Here is a 13696-nt window from a genome sequence, read left to right on the forward strand (position 1 = left end):
ACAATAGTATTGCCATGTCTTTGCCACGTGGGTATGTGTGTTGGTGATTCAAATGTGGTGTGACATTTCATGTAAGCGTGGTAACTAGATGACCCCTTCACTTGTTTCATAATTGCTTAATTGACATCGATTTTTCAAGTTTAATAACATATTGCACAAAAAAAAGATTAATGACAAGTCGAAAAAAAAAACACGAAACTCGTTGTGCTACAGTGTCGTTTTTTCCTTTTATTTATATCCAGAGTATGGATAATATTGACAAAAATGGCTTTTTGGAAGTTACAACTCTATATCCGGAAGTTGGAAACATCATTGCCTTAGTAAATTTTCTTACTACCTATATTAACCTAATGTTTTAAACATGTTTTTTTCATCATATCTAACTTCAAATTTCTATAGACCTTTTTGGGGTCCTTCCAGGGCTATCACCCTTGAAACGCTGATAGGGGTTGTGCCCCTTGGTCCCTAAATGAGGACGATCCATTGATCCCACAAGGTGATGTACCCCTTATCCCCACATTTTGTCATACCCGAGAGCAAACTCATCTTTTAAACAAGTGTACATTATGCACCTTCTAACTTGCATTAGATCACCAGTCCCCATTAACTCTAAAGTTGTAAACAATCTTTTACTCTTTTAGTGACACTCACAAATTCACAGAAAGTTAAACTAAACATATCAAAACTTACACATAAATGAAAATGTCAAATCAATTGCATTTTCATGTTAGTATATTGCACATTCAATATATTCGAGAACAAAGTGTCATGATGATTAAACTCATCTACCCATTTAAATACTTGAAGATAAAATGCATATAAGTTTATATACTCAACTAGTATATAAAACATGATACAATTATAAAGTTTAATTCATTATAGAAAAAATGGTAAAATTGCATAAAAAGTAAAATAATAATGTGTAATCCAATAAATTATATAGAGTTCAATAAATTATATAGAGTTCAATCCATTAGGAATATCTTTAGTGTTAAATTCACATCATATGCAACCTTATCCAATCGTTAACATAATCAATAATTATTTTTTGAGTTGTGTTTTTACTTTGATTCCTTTTGTTAACATTTTGTGAATTTTAATTTTTGATTGAGTTGACTATCCAATCTTTGGTAAGAATCGGGTTAACCTATTTCTTCATTTGTTTTTAGTTTTTTAGTTGGTTCAACCAAATAGGCAAAGTTTTGGATATCTGAATTTGATATCATAATTCGTATGAGAAATTTTAGATGCGAATACAAATTTCAAAATCCATTTGGCATTTGCATTTTTTTTGATATTATAGTCTTCACAAATGTATGATACACCAATAATTTGTTCTCCCGTTCACATATTATATATGAATCAACTACATACGTGAATCGTGATCCACCAAATCTTTATCACATTTGTGTACTATATATATGAGTCTGATTATATTACTACACTAACACTCCATACATCTCCCATCTCTCTCTATCATCTTATTTACACATACTTGGTATATATATGTATTTACATTCATGCATGTTTAGAGAAGGGTAGAATTGGAATAAAACAATTTATATCATTCTGCTAGTTCATATCTTAGGTCTATTTTGGGGTGTTCTCTAGTGATATATGGATGGTGAGTCGATCTCTATGGTGTTCATACTGTTTCCAAGACTCTTAAAATCTCCATGTTTCAAAAGTATCGGGTATGTGTATGTCTTCAAATATTACATTGTTTGTTTGAAATGTAGCTTTAGTTCTTGTTCTATTTTCTCTTTCCATTTTCAACAACTTTCATGATGTATCAAATTTTCTACTCAAAGTTTCTAAGCAAATTATATTAGTGGTCTTTTAATTTCCTCCTTAATTTAAAAACCCTAAACCCTAATTAATACTTATGTTTTATTTGAATAACTCAAATATGGGTGACAACATAATAAAAGTGATAACTTTTTTGTGATGGGTTTTAAAAAAAAAACACCACCACCAAATATACACATATCCACCGTCCTAAATGAACTGTGCAAAAGAAAAAAAAATCCTCTTTCAAGATGCCCGTGAATCTTTTTTTTTTTTTTTTCTTTCGAGATGCACATGCTCACGTGGATATGCATATGTGCAAAGTGCAGATTTTTCAATGAAAACACCATCAAGTTGACATATACACTCTCTTAGAAAGTAAAGAAAAATCGAATATATATATATATATATATATATATATATATATATATATATATATATATATATATATATATATATATATATATATATATATATATATATGATATTTGTTAGTAATATTAAAGGACTGTTTGTCAGATCTGAATTTTTAAGAGGTCTGAATTTTTAAAATGGTTTAAATTTTTAAGATCTAAATTTTTAAAATGTTGTTTGTTTAGAACATTTGAATTTCTGTATCAAATGATAAAAATAACCATTTTACCCTCGTAACAAAAACAACTTGAAATACATATAAAATTGACATGTTATGAAATCTAATATTATATATATATATATATATATATATATATATATATATATATATATATATATATATATATATATATATATATATATATATATGTTCAGGTTAATTTGAGACCATTCTAATTTTGTGAGACCGTGAAACCAAACCTAAAAATAATTTTAAAATGCAAAATAAATGGAAAAATCCAAAATTTCTTTTTTTAAATATTATTTTCGGAACTTGAATTAACTAAAAAAAATTTAAAAAAAAAAAAATCCCGTTTCTTTTTTTTTTTGAAAAATACATGAAATATTCTAAATAGAATATTACACTGACATATTCTAAAATATAATTTTAAAATGCAAAATAAATGTAAAAATCTAAAAATTCTTTTTTTAAATATTATTTTCGGAACTTGAAATAACTAAAAAAAAATTAAAAAAAAATCTTTTTTTTTTTTTTGAAAAATACATGAAATATTCTAAATAGAATATTACATTGTACATATTCTAAAAATAATTTTAAACTGCAAAATAAATGAAAAAATAAAAAAAAATCTTTTTTTAAATATTATTTTCCGAACTTGAATTAACTAAAAAAATTAAAAAAAAAAATGCGTCTCACGGTCTCACAAAATTAGACCGTCTCACATGAACCTATATATATATATATATATATATATATATATATATATATATATATATATATATATATATATATATATATATATATATATATATATATATATAAGCAATTTTTTGTCGATTGAAACTAAAAGTAATATCAAAGCATACACAAAAATCATATCCATATGTATGGTTATAATTTCTTCACCATAAAGCATTCCATCGAACACCTCATGTGCAGAATTCATTGTACAAAATCCAATAGTCCTGCATATACAATCAACACACCAAATACCTTCAAATAATTATGTGAACACTAAACACCTTTATAAAAAAACACTTTAGAGATTGTATCATTTAACCTTTGGACAATGGAAACAATAAATGAATGAAATCAATATGAACTAATGAAATCATCATAAACTGTTATATGTTAAAACTGGTTCCACGTTTTTGTAGAATAAACAGTAAAAATTTCACTGTGATTGAGGGGAAGGAGTAAGTGGTGTGCGAGGGGAAGAAAGGCGGCGTCTCTAGCCGGAGGGAGGCAGAACGGAGTGGGGGTGTGTGGGAGGAGAAGGGGCAGTGGTGTCGACGGTGACCTACAACAGAGGTGGTGTGTGCGACAGCCGACAATGGTCCTCTGTGAAGTGCAACGAAGAGGATGGAGGTGGGTATTTTTGATGGCTGCGAGAAAATGAGAGGAGGGTGAAGACTGAAGAGGATAGGTTAGGAAAAATGAAATACGCATGCCTCTTTTTTCTTTTCAGATGCATACTTACTAAGGATGAGCATAAGCGGGTATCCGCCTCATTTGGCGAGAACCGAAACCGAAACTGGAACCGACGGTTCCTAGAAAGTTAGAACCGGAACCGAAACTGCTCTAGGCGGTTCTTAAATTTTTGGAACCAGTCCCGGAACCGGCGGTTCCTGTTCCGGGAACGGGTAACTCGGTTACATTAACTTTGTTAACTTTTGTCGATAAAACCGCAACTTAGTTCGATTCAAATCGAATCAATTCGGACCAAAGAGGGACAGAATCAGACCAATATATTCTAATCCGGTCCAAGTAACACACACATATTTATATGAAATACTATTATAAATATATATATATATATATATATATATATATATATATATATATATATATATCTTTACTATCTTATAAAAGAAATCTAACTATTTCTAAAAATAGATTGATTATAATAATAATATTTTTTTTAAGACGTCCAAATGATGAAGCTGATAGTACAAGTAATCATTAATAAAATAATATTAAATTTTAACCATATTTTGAATTCAAATATTTATCATCAAATCTCTTTATATTTCTCAACAATTTGATATGGTTCCCTCAAATCTCGGATTCATTCAAATTTTGAACCCTTTTAAATATCCTTAAATTTAGCATGTTGATTCAAATATCCCTTCAATCGCATATACCTATTTGCTCCCTCCTCTGCTATAAAACCCACCGTCCAGGAACAAAAAATGACTTCATTTCCCAAATAACACCATAGTTTGATTATTTTGTCTTCGACATGTACTTTCTTTTGTAACATAACATTTTTGTAGAGGAAACATATCACCGAAAGAATTTACACGCTCCGCCGCTTTGCGCGGGTACACTGCTAGTATATATATATATATATATATATATATATATATATATATATATATATATATATATATATATATATATATATATATATATATATATATATAAACCGGTTTCGGCGGGTACCAAGTGGGTAGCAGTTCCGAAAAAATTAAATTGGAACCGGAACCGTTTAAGGCGGTTCCATAACTTTAGGAACCGGAACCGCTTAAGGCAGTTCCAGTTCTAGAACTGGCAGTTCCGAGGCGGTTCCGATTCCAAAAGCAGATACCCAGTTCTGATGCTCATCCCTAATACTCACATCTGAAATATTAAGAGCATTTCTTGGAAAATAAAGCAGGTACCCGATTCCGGTTTCAAAAGCAGGTACCCGGTTCCGATGCTCATCCCTAATACTCACATCTGAAATATTAAGAGCATTTCTTGGAAAAATAAGAGGCAAAAAATAAGATGCTCGCAAATACTCTTAATTGAAAAAATTCAAATATCTTTGTTTTTAAGAAGCATTAAAAGGTAAACAATTAGACTCTTATGATTCACAAGATTTTATAGCGTAGTACATGATGTTAAAACGTACATTTTATTAAAACATAAATTTCAATAACCAATTTGTCATAATTATCACTTTTTTTTTTTTTTTTTTTTTTTTTTTTTTTTAACATTTTGAGCTCTAAATATTTTGTTTATACTTATATATTTAATATGATCGATTATCATAGATTTGGTCCATTTTAATACATAAATGGTCAGTAAAGTTTTACTTGTATAGCTGCCGTTTTGGAACAAAAAAGATATCATTATTTTTGTGTTTTTATATTATTATTAATGATATTTATAATTTATTATTAATTATATATAAAAAATATTAGTGTTATCCTCCCTCTCTCTCACATCATGTTCTTGACAATTCTATCTTTATTAATTGGTATAATTTGTTTGCCATCATTTTTATTCTTATTGACAAATTAAGCTTGAATGATTTCATTGTCCGGAAGAGCTTGTTTCAATTATATTATCATATGACTATATATAATACCTATTTGTTGTTTTATGTCAATAAGGTGCATGAAGGATCATTCTAATGACAGTCATTTCATGACTAAGAAAGTCTCTAAAGAAAGGTAAGAAAAAAGATAACCTTTATAACCCATTTTGAATGTTTTTCATTTCATGGCTAAGAAAGCCTTTAAAGAAAAGTAAGAAAAAAAATAACCTTTATAACCCATTTTGAATGTTTTGTTTATGATTATATTTTATACTAAAGAATAACATATGTGAATTTTGAGAAGGTGAATAGGTGATATGAGTAACCCAGATAAACATCTCATTTTGTAACTCTTGCTTAGTTAAAAAACAATTATAATAGCTAATAACAAAAATAAAATTGTCAAAGATATAATGTACGCCAAGAGGATAAATTGGCATATATCTAGATACGCAATTTTCTATATTGTGTTATATTTGGCTTATTACCCGATCTTGCAATGTTAGTCGACTGTTATTACACAATATAGTGTATTATGCATTGGATCAATCTCTATATGTATTTATCAATAAGCATGATATAATAATGAGAAATTAAATATTTTCTTACTTTTTTTTCTATTTATATTCTTATCAATATGTAACTGTGATTAGTGTCATATTTTGATAAAATTAATTATATTTTTAGAAACTTATCATCAAAACTAATGAGGAAGAAAAGTAGAAGAATTCTATAATAACATATGAAATTTATGCCTCCTTTATCATACCCCATTTCTACTTAATAACGATTAACTTTTAGTTATTAGGTTAGATGACATACTTTTTACTAATTGTTATTATTTTTAATAATTAGGTTATGATAACATAATTTTTAGTAACATATTTATAACTAACAGTTTATATATATATATATATATATATATATATATATATATATATATATATATATATATATATATATATTTACTAAACTATAATTTATTTTATTTATTCTATAGATAATTTATTAACACTATTTTATAAAATATGCGTAAATATTCGTATTCAATATCTTTAAAAAAACGACACACCATTAATCTATTAAAAATATTATACAATTGGTATTTTTATTAAAAAATAATAGATAATTTATATTAAATAATATTTTGATAAAAAAAAATTGATATATTTTGTTAAAATAAATAAATATATGCAAAAACTATAAAAGATATAAATATAAGGGCATAAATGTCATATTTTTAAAATAAAAAGGTTATTATTTTAAAGTTATATTACTTTAGGCTTAAGTTTAGAATGAAAAAAAAAATTATAAATACGGCAAATTGAATAAACAACAAAATATATGAGACGAAAAATAAGCTAAATAAAAAAATTATTTAATATATTTATGTAAAACAGGTGGGCAAATTTTGAACATATAAAAAAACTTAAAAAGTAAAAAATAAAAAATAGAAGTCACCGGTAAAAAGAAAAAGAAAAGCCTTAGCTATATGAATTGTCTCAAAGTTTATTATGGTGTAGGTGTGAGTAAAGTTTCCAAACTTTTAATAATTAAGGGGCTAAGATTGTAAAAAAATAGGATTAATAACATATTTCAAATTTAAGATTCCACACAATGACAGGTAAAGATTTGGGGATATTTAGATCAAGATCCAATAATATATTTGAGATCTAAGAAACCAATTATGCATCCTTTTGCGGATTTTCTAATATGTTTGAAGTATTAATTAATTAATCATAATTATTACCATAATTAAATGTTAAACATATTAATTATAAGAAATATTATCATAATTAAATACAAAATAATTAATAATCACCATAATTAATGCATTTCACATTTAATTATGTTAATATTTTTCATAATTAATACTTTTTATATGTATCCTTAGAGCAATATTATAAAATCCCTTCAACTAATCAGCTTTGTGATTAATGTGATTAATGATTTCTTAAGTATTTTCTAAGAATTAAACTATGGACTTCCATTGCAATAGGTGTATTCGTCTTCGTTCTTCAAAATAAGTAGAAGAAAGTAGTGGATATGAAGAAACCTGATATTTTAAAGAAGAGAGCAAAAGAAAATATATTTGAGAAAACCTGGTGGTGAGCGTTGATAAAAAAAAGAAAAAGATAGATGATGCATAGTGAATTGTTATTAGACATTTATTTACAATTTTGTTTTGATGTGTTAATATTTACACATCGAATCATATATCAATATATATCTTACATTATATAGCCTCATTTTTTTTGTTTTCTTAATCAAAGATGAATCTAGAAAGTTTATACCTTCTTATTAAATTTCATAAGCCATTTCTTCATATCATAAATCTCATTGTGCTGATTCTGCTTCTACCACCGATTCATAAATCTCCCTAAAAACACTAATCTTTAGATAGTTATTCTCAATTTTTTACTCTTAAACCTTAAAGGTGCGTTTGGTTGTGGAAAACTATTTTTATTTTTTTAAAATCTGTTTCCAGAAAATAAAATTGAATTTTCATTTTCAGTTTTTAATGAAAATTTTAGAAAACACGTTTAGTTAGAAGTGGTGGAGTTTTCAATTTCAATCTTAGAAATTTGGAAAATTGTAAAACTTACTTTTCTAATTTACATGCAATTTGAAAAACTGAAAATTTTCATTTTCTAGAAAACTTTGGAAACTGAACGAATGAAACGTGTTTTCAAAATTTTCGTTTTTCTTGAAAAGTTTTCCTAGAAAACCGGAAAATTTTCCACAACCAAACACACCTTAATCCTCTCCATCCTCTCTATCAATGGGTGCGTTGCAAGGAAGTTTTCATTTACTCAACATCAACGATTGGTTAGGTTCAATTTAAAAAAAAAAAAAAAAAAAGATGACCAATAATTGTTACTAGTTAAGGTTGTTAGCTCAATTTTTAAGTTAATTTCATTTATGGAGTTTGAGTAAGCCCTAAAGGGTTTATAATATCAATCATAAGTTGTTTGATTATGCAGTATCTTTCTTTAATTGCTTTATTTATGGTTCAGAGGTTGTAATCTAGGTTCCCACAATGGATTATCTGTTAGAATTAACCATTTTTATTCTAATTTGGATGTAGATATTCATAGTTAGGAAGGTCAAGCGCGACTACGAAGCTAGTCAAAACCATATGATGGGCATATGCTTGCAGAAATCATTGATTTTTGACTTGATTATGTTGATCATCTTGTTCCCAATCTTCATCTTTTGTTCGTAAATCTACAAACTAGTTGGGCAAGAAGAATCAATAGCAAACAATGGCAGATACATATTATTCTGGGTTGTCCATTTTGTTAACAACTTTATTGCAATTTGACTATATGAATGTATCTGCAAGCACATCCAAAGAACGTGTCCAATCATCTATGCTCAAAGAGGTAATACTAACATAATATATTCGTAGATCATGAACTCAAGTTTGAGTATCTTTTATTGATTTCTTTGCTTTTTCCAACACTAGTAGATCACATTTTAGTTTCGTTTTCTTAATCATGACAATAAGTCTTGGGGACTTTTTGGTTTATTATGATATTGCTCTGGGTTTACATACAACTATGATGATCTTAATAAAAGGTGCATTAGATGCTCCGATACAATCTCCCAAATGGGAAAGCAATCTCCCAAATGGAACCTATAGTTACAATCGAGAAACAGATCAGGAGTTCTCTGGGAGGACACTCTGATACTCTAGTCAGTGTATTGAATAAAGTTTTTTGGTGGTATCTTTAATGAAAGTGTCCAGAAGGAACATACCTCCTCTAATGATCATCGGTGTTTCTTATATAGTTAGTGCTTTTTAGACGGGAGGGGGGACCATAGCAACTGTTTTTGGCATACCGGGCTACCATTGGTCCACACGTCCCTATCTGAATCATTCTCTATCCTGATTAGTGAGAGGGAATCAATGGTAGTGGCCTATGCACGACCATATTGACGTCTACTTCTGTATGCCAATTCACAGCCTTGTGTGGCGATTAATGAGTCTTCTCTTGTATGACGTTGGTTGTCGGGGGTAGCCGATACTCTCGTCTGTCTCTTCAAGATTTAGCCTCGTCGTTGGTTTCTGCTGGGTCCCGGACCTAGCCGGTTAGTGTCGTCTAGCAGTTTCTCCTTCGATGCATTCAAGCCAGTGGCCGCTTTGCTATGACTAGATGTCATTGTGTGATAGTTTTCTTTTATTTACTTCTTTTTATAGTTTATTTTAGCTTATTTTATTTTATTTTTAGTTAATCTTCATGCATATTTTTCTTTTTCGTTGTTTTATATCTATATCGGGTACATTCGAGTGTTTTTAGCTTTATTGCAAATATTTTGAGAAATAGAGTGGAGCGTGGAGGGAAATTCAGAAGACTAACAAAGTTCGAGTGGATGTTTGAGATTACGGGGATTCAATTGGATTCAAGTCATGAAGAACTATGGGCTAGATGAATTTTATGGAGATGATGCTAAAATGGGCTTGAGCTTAAATGAATATCGAAGAAATATTTGAGCTTGCGGAATTGATTGATCGATCGAATATACGAGCTTTGGAGGATTCGGAGAAGACAAATTGAGCTTAAATTGGAGAAATAATGAAGAATCATGGGCTATAATCTAAGGGAGAAGAAGGGGACCAGTGGGCTAAGGCAGTGTAGGCCTAATAAATGAAAGTGGCCCATTCTCTACCAGTTCATGCGGCCCGCACATGAATCAAGCCAAAAGTCATGCGGCCTACGTGACTTCCTGCAGTGGGAATTTCGGGATTTTATCTTGAATGCTATTTGAGGAAGGTTGGTGTCCATCTTTTGCACACTTCTTCACATCCGAATTTTGATAAATTCTCTGGAGATTTAGGAGGTCTTGGAGCACTTGAAGAACATGAAAACATCCTCTTTTTGCTCTTGATTCTTACTGCATGTTGGGTAATTTTAACTTTTCTTTTGTTATCATGAGTTTAGCCATGTTAGGATAAATTAATATTGGTTAATTTTGGTAAAATCCATGGATATTTGGTTATTTGAAGAATATTATGAACTTGTGATGAATTTTATGAAAGTTTTTTTCATTTAAACATCTTACCATATACATATGTCTTTATTCATGAGTTTAGATGCATGTTTGGTAATTAACTGGATAATTTCTTGATTAAGTAATATATCCTCAAATTAGCAAGCAACAATTGATTCTTGTGTTAGTTTTCACTTCACACAATCATATAAACACTTTCTCTAACATGGTAGTGAAATCATTTGACTCATCTTGGACTTGATGTGAAACATACCAAAAATACAATCCAAAATTTTCATTTATTTAAACCAGAATTACTAAAAATCATTTATCAAAACATGAAAAACAATATCTCGAGTGTCAAAATAGTGTATCCATATCAATCGCATGACAAATAAATCATAGTAAAACATCTCAAGCTAAACATAAATGGTGTGTGCCATGCAGTTAACTCGAGCTCTTCCCCATGCTACCAGAAGTACCTGAAACCAAAACTGAAAACTGTACGCACGAAACTTAGTGAGTCTCCCCAAACTACCACATACCATACACATATCACATAATCACATAACAACATATCATGGGCCCCGCCCTACTATATCGGGCCCCTTCCGGCATTGAGCAAAGCTCGACATACGTCTGAGCATATATACTAGTACACATAAACATAAGCATAATAAACTAATCATCGACATATAAACATTCCTCGGGCCCCTCTCGGCATCGGACTGAGATTTGGAAAGCATACAAACATTCCTCGGGAACCACCTTGGCATCGGACCATAGTCCGAAAACATATAGATACAAACACATGCAAGAATCAAAAATACATCAAGCATAAAAACATTCATTGGGTACCGCCCCGACATTGGATCGAAACCTGGAAACATATAAACCTACATCGGTCCCCGCCCGGTATCGAACCTTAGTCTGAAACCTATTAACATACATAAACGGGTCGATATTGGTGCCTTCAACCTGTTCCTACAGGAGAAAACTCACCTCAAATGTCAAGTGAAGTTGTTGAACGTCTTTTCTAACGCAACCGGCTCTACTTACGCCCTATACAAAACAACCCCTTAGATACCATTCCTTACATCAAGAACCCTTCATGCGTCAACCTTGGTCAAAGTCAAGGTTAAAGTCAAAGTCAATGCTCGGTCAAAGTCAACACTCGGAGTTGACTCAACTCATCAAGTCATCCCCTGACTCATCGGGTTCCCTTGCTACTCGTAGTCATGATAAAATGAGTCAACTCATCGAGTCCTCCTTAGGCTCGTCGAGTTCTACCCTTTACAAAATTGAGACAAATCGACACAACTCGTCGAGTTCCTCTTTGGACTTGCTGAGTTCCTCAGCCTATTGTTACATCTTAATGGATTAAGCCCTTACTCTTCAGATCTAAGCTTCATAGTTCTCATATAAACTGAAAATATCCTTTTAAGGGTAAAGTGTCCAACTTTACCCATTAATACCCTCACTTAACGGGTTTAGCTCAAACCCTAACTCTTTAGGAACTAGATCTTGATCCTAAAGCCATCAATACTCTAAACCAAGGCATATAAACTAAGATTTGGACCCTAGACACTACATGAACATGCAAAGCTTCCACCTTTCTCTCCATGCATGGCCTTTTGGAGCTTAAAAGGCCAAAATGACATCCTATAGCTTGCATGGGGCTTCAATGGCCATAAAGTTTGCACCTTTATTCCATGAAAGCCCTCCATGATTCCAGATTTGATGGTTTACTCACTTGGGACGTCCATATCCCAAAGATCAAGCTTCTTGGACAAAAAAAACCCAATAAAATGATAATAAAGAGATCTAATAAGTTACTAAGCAAGTTTGAGACTTGCTTACCAGAAAATTATGAGAATAAAATGGAGTCTCTGAATCTACTAGCTTCTTCTTGAATCCCCAAGCTTCTCCTTTCTTCATAAGCTTCTTCACACACAAAGTTTCACTCAAAAATGGTTCACAAGCTCTAAATGCATTAGGGTTTCTGAATCTAGCGTTTGGAACTTGGAGGCTGGAAATGAGGCCAGCATATGGGGATTAAGATTCTTAAATGGGGTGCAAACCCCCAAAATTAGGGTTTCATTATGGCAGCCTTACTCGTCGAGTTGATGGCTCTCAACTCGTCGAGTAGGTTACTTAAAACCCGCGTCGAAATTCTCTACAAAAATGAATAAATTATAATTTAAATGTGTACCAGGAACCAGGCATTACAATTCACCCCCACTTGTCTTAGACTTCGTCCTCGAAGTTTGTTGCATTGGGAAATAACTCTTAGTAGTGCTCCCTCATCTCCTCCTCGGGCTCCCTAGTCCACTTCGAGCCCTTGCGATGCTGCCACTGCCACTGCACCTTCACCAACGCCACCCTCTTATTCCTTAGCTCATTAGTCTTCTTGTCGAGAATAGCTACTGGTCTCTTAATGTAGTTCAGGCTGTCATCAACCTGAATATCCTTTAAAGTCACAATCACGGAGTCATCCACTAAGCACTTCCGCAACTGGGAGACATGAAAAGTGTTGCGGATCTGGCTGAGCTCTGTTGGAAGATCCAAACGGTAATCAACCCGGCCTACCTGGGGCCCAGCTTGCCCCGCTTCCTAAACCGGATGACACCTTTTGTAACATCCCAAAATTCAAGACCAATAATTTCATTTTTAATTTAATAATTCATAAAACAGATTATTGAAACATGATGAAGTTATCTCATATCATAAAAACCCATACGTCATATGTCTCAAAACATGTCATAACATAATAATGTTAGAATACAAAATCCCAAGAACATCATAATGTGGAAAATCGTGGTGTGATGTGCTGTTATCATGTCGAATCCTTTCCCTTTGAAGATGAAGGACCTAAAACAAAAACTGAAAACCTTAAGCACAAAGTTTAGTGAGTTCCCCATCATACCACATACCATATAATAAACATATTGTCTAACTTATTCGGGTACTGGCCTACCTCTTCGGTCTCTTTCAACTGGTAACATGCCTAGAAT

General features: G+C 31.0%; 1 long non-coding RNA gene across 2 annotated transcripts; it reads left to right on the forward strand.

Moving 5' to 3' along the window:
- Positions 1-1462: 1462 nt before the first annotated feature.
- LOC145012684 (uncharacterized) lies at positions 1463-10709 on the forward strand. Of its 2 annotated transcripts, none has more exons than XR_013664618.1 (4): positions 1463-1694; positions 3541-3809; positions 5764-5823; positions 8776-10709. It is a non-coding gene; the product is annotated as an uncharacterized LOC145012684 (long non-coding RNA). The 2 variants fall into 2 exon arrangements; XR_013664619.1 differs by having other exon boundaries at positions 3541-3751.
- The last annotated feature ends 2987 nt before the right edge of the window (positions 10710-13696 follow it).

This window comes from Lactuca saligna, chromosome 8 (genome assembly GCF_052625555.1).
Source record: "Lactuca saligna cultivar CGN05327 chromosome 8, ASM5262555v1, whole genome shotgun sequence".
Classification (NCBI taxonomy): Eukaryota; Viridiplantae; Streptophyta; class Magnoliopsida; order Asterales; family Asteraceae; genus Lactuca; species Lactuca saligna.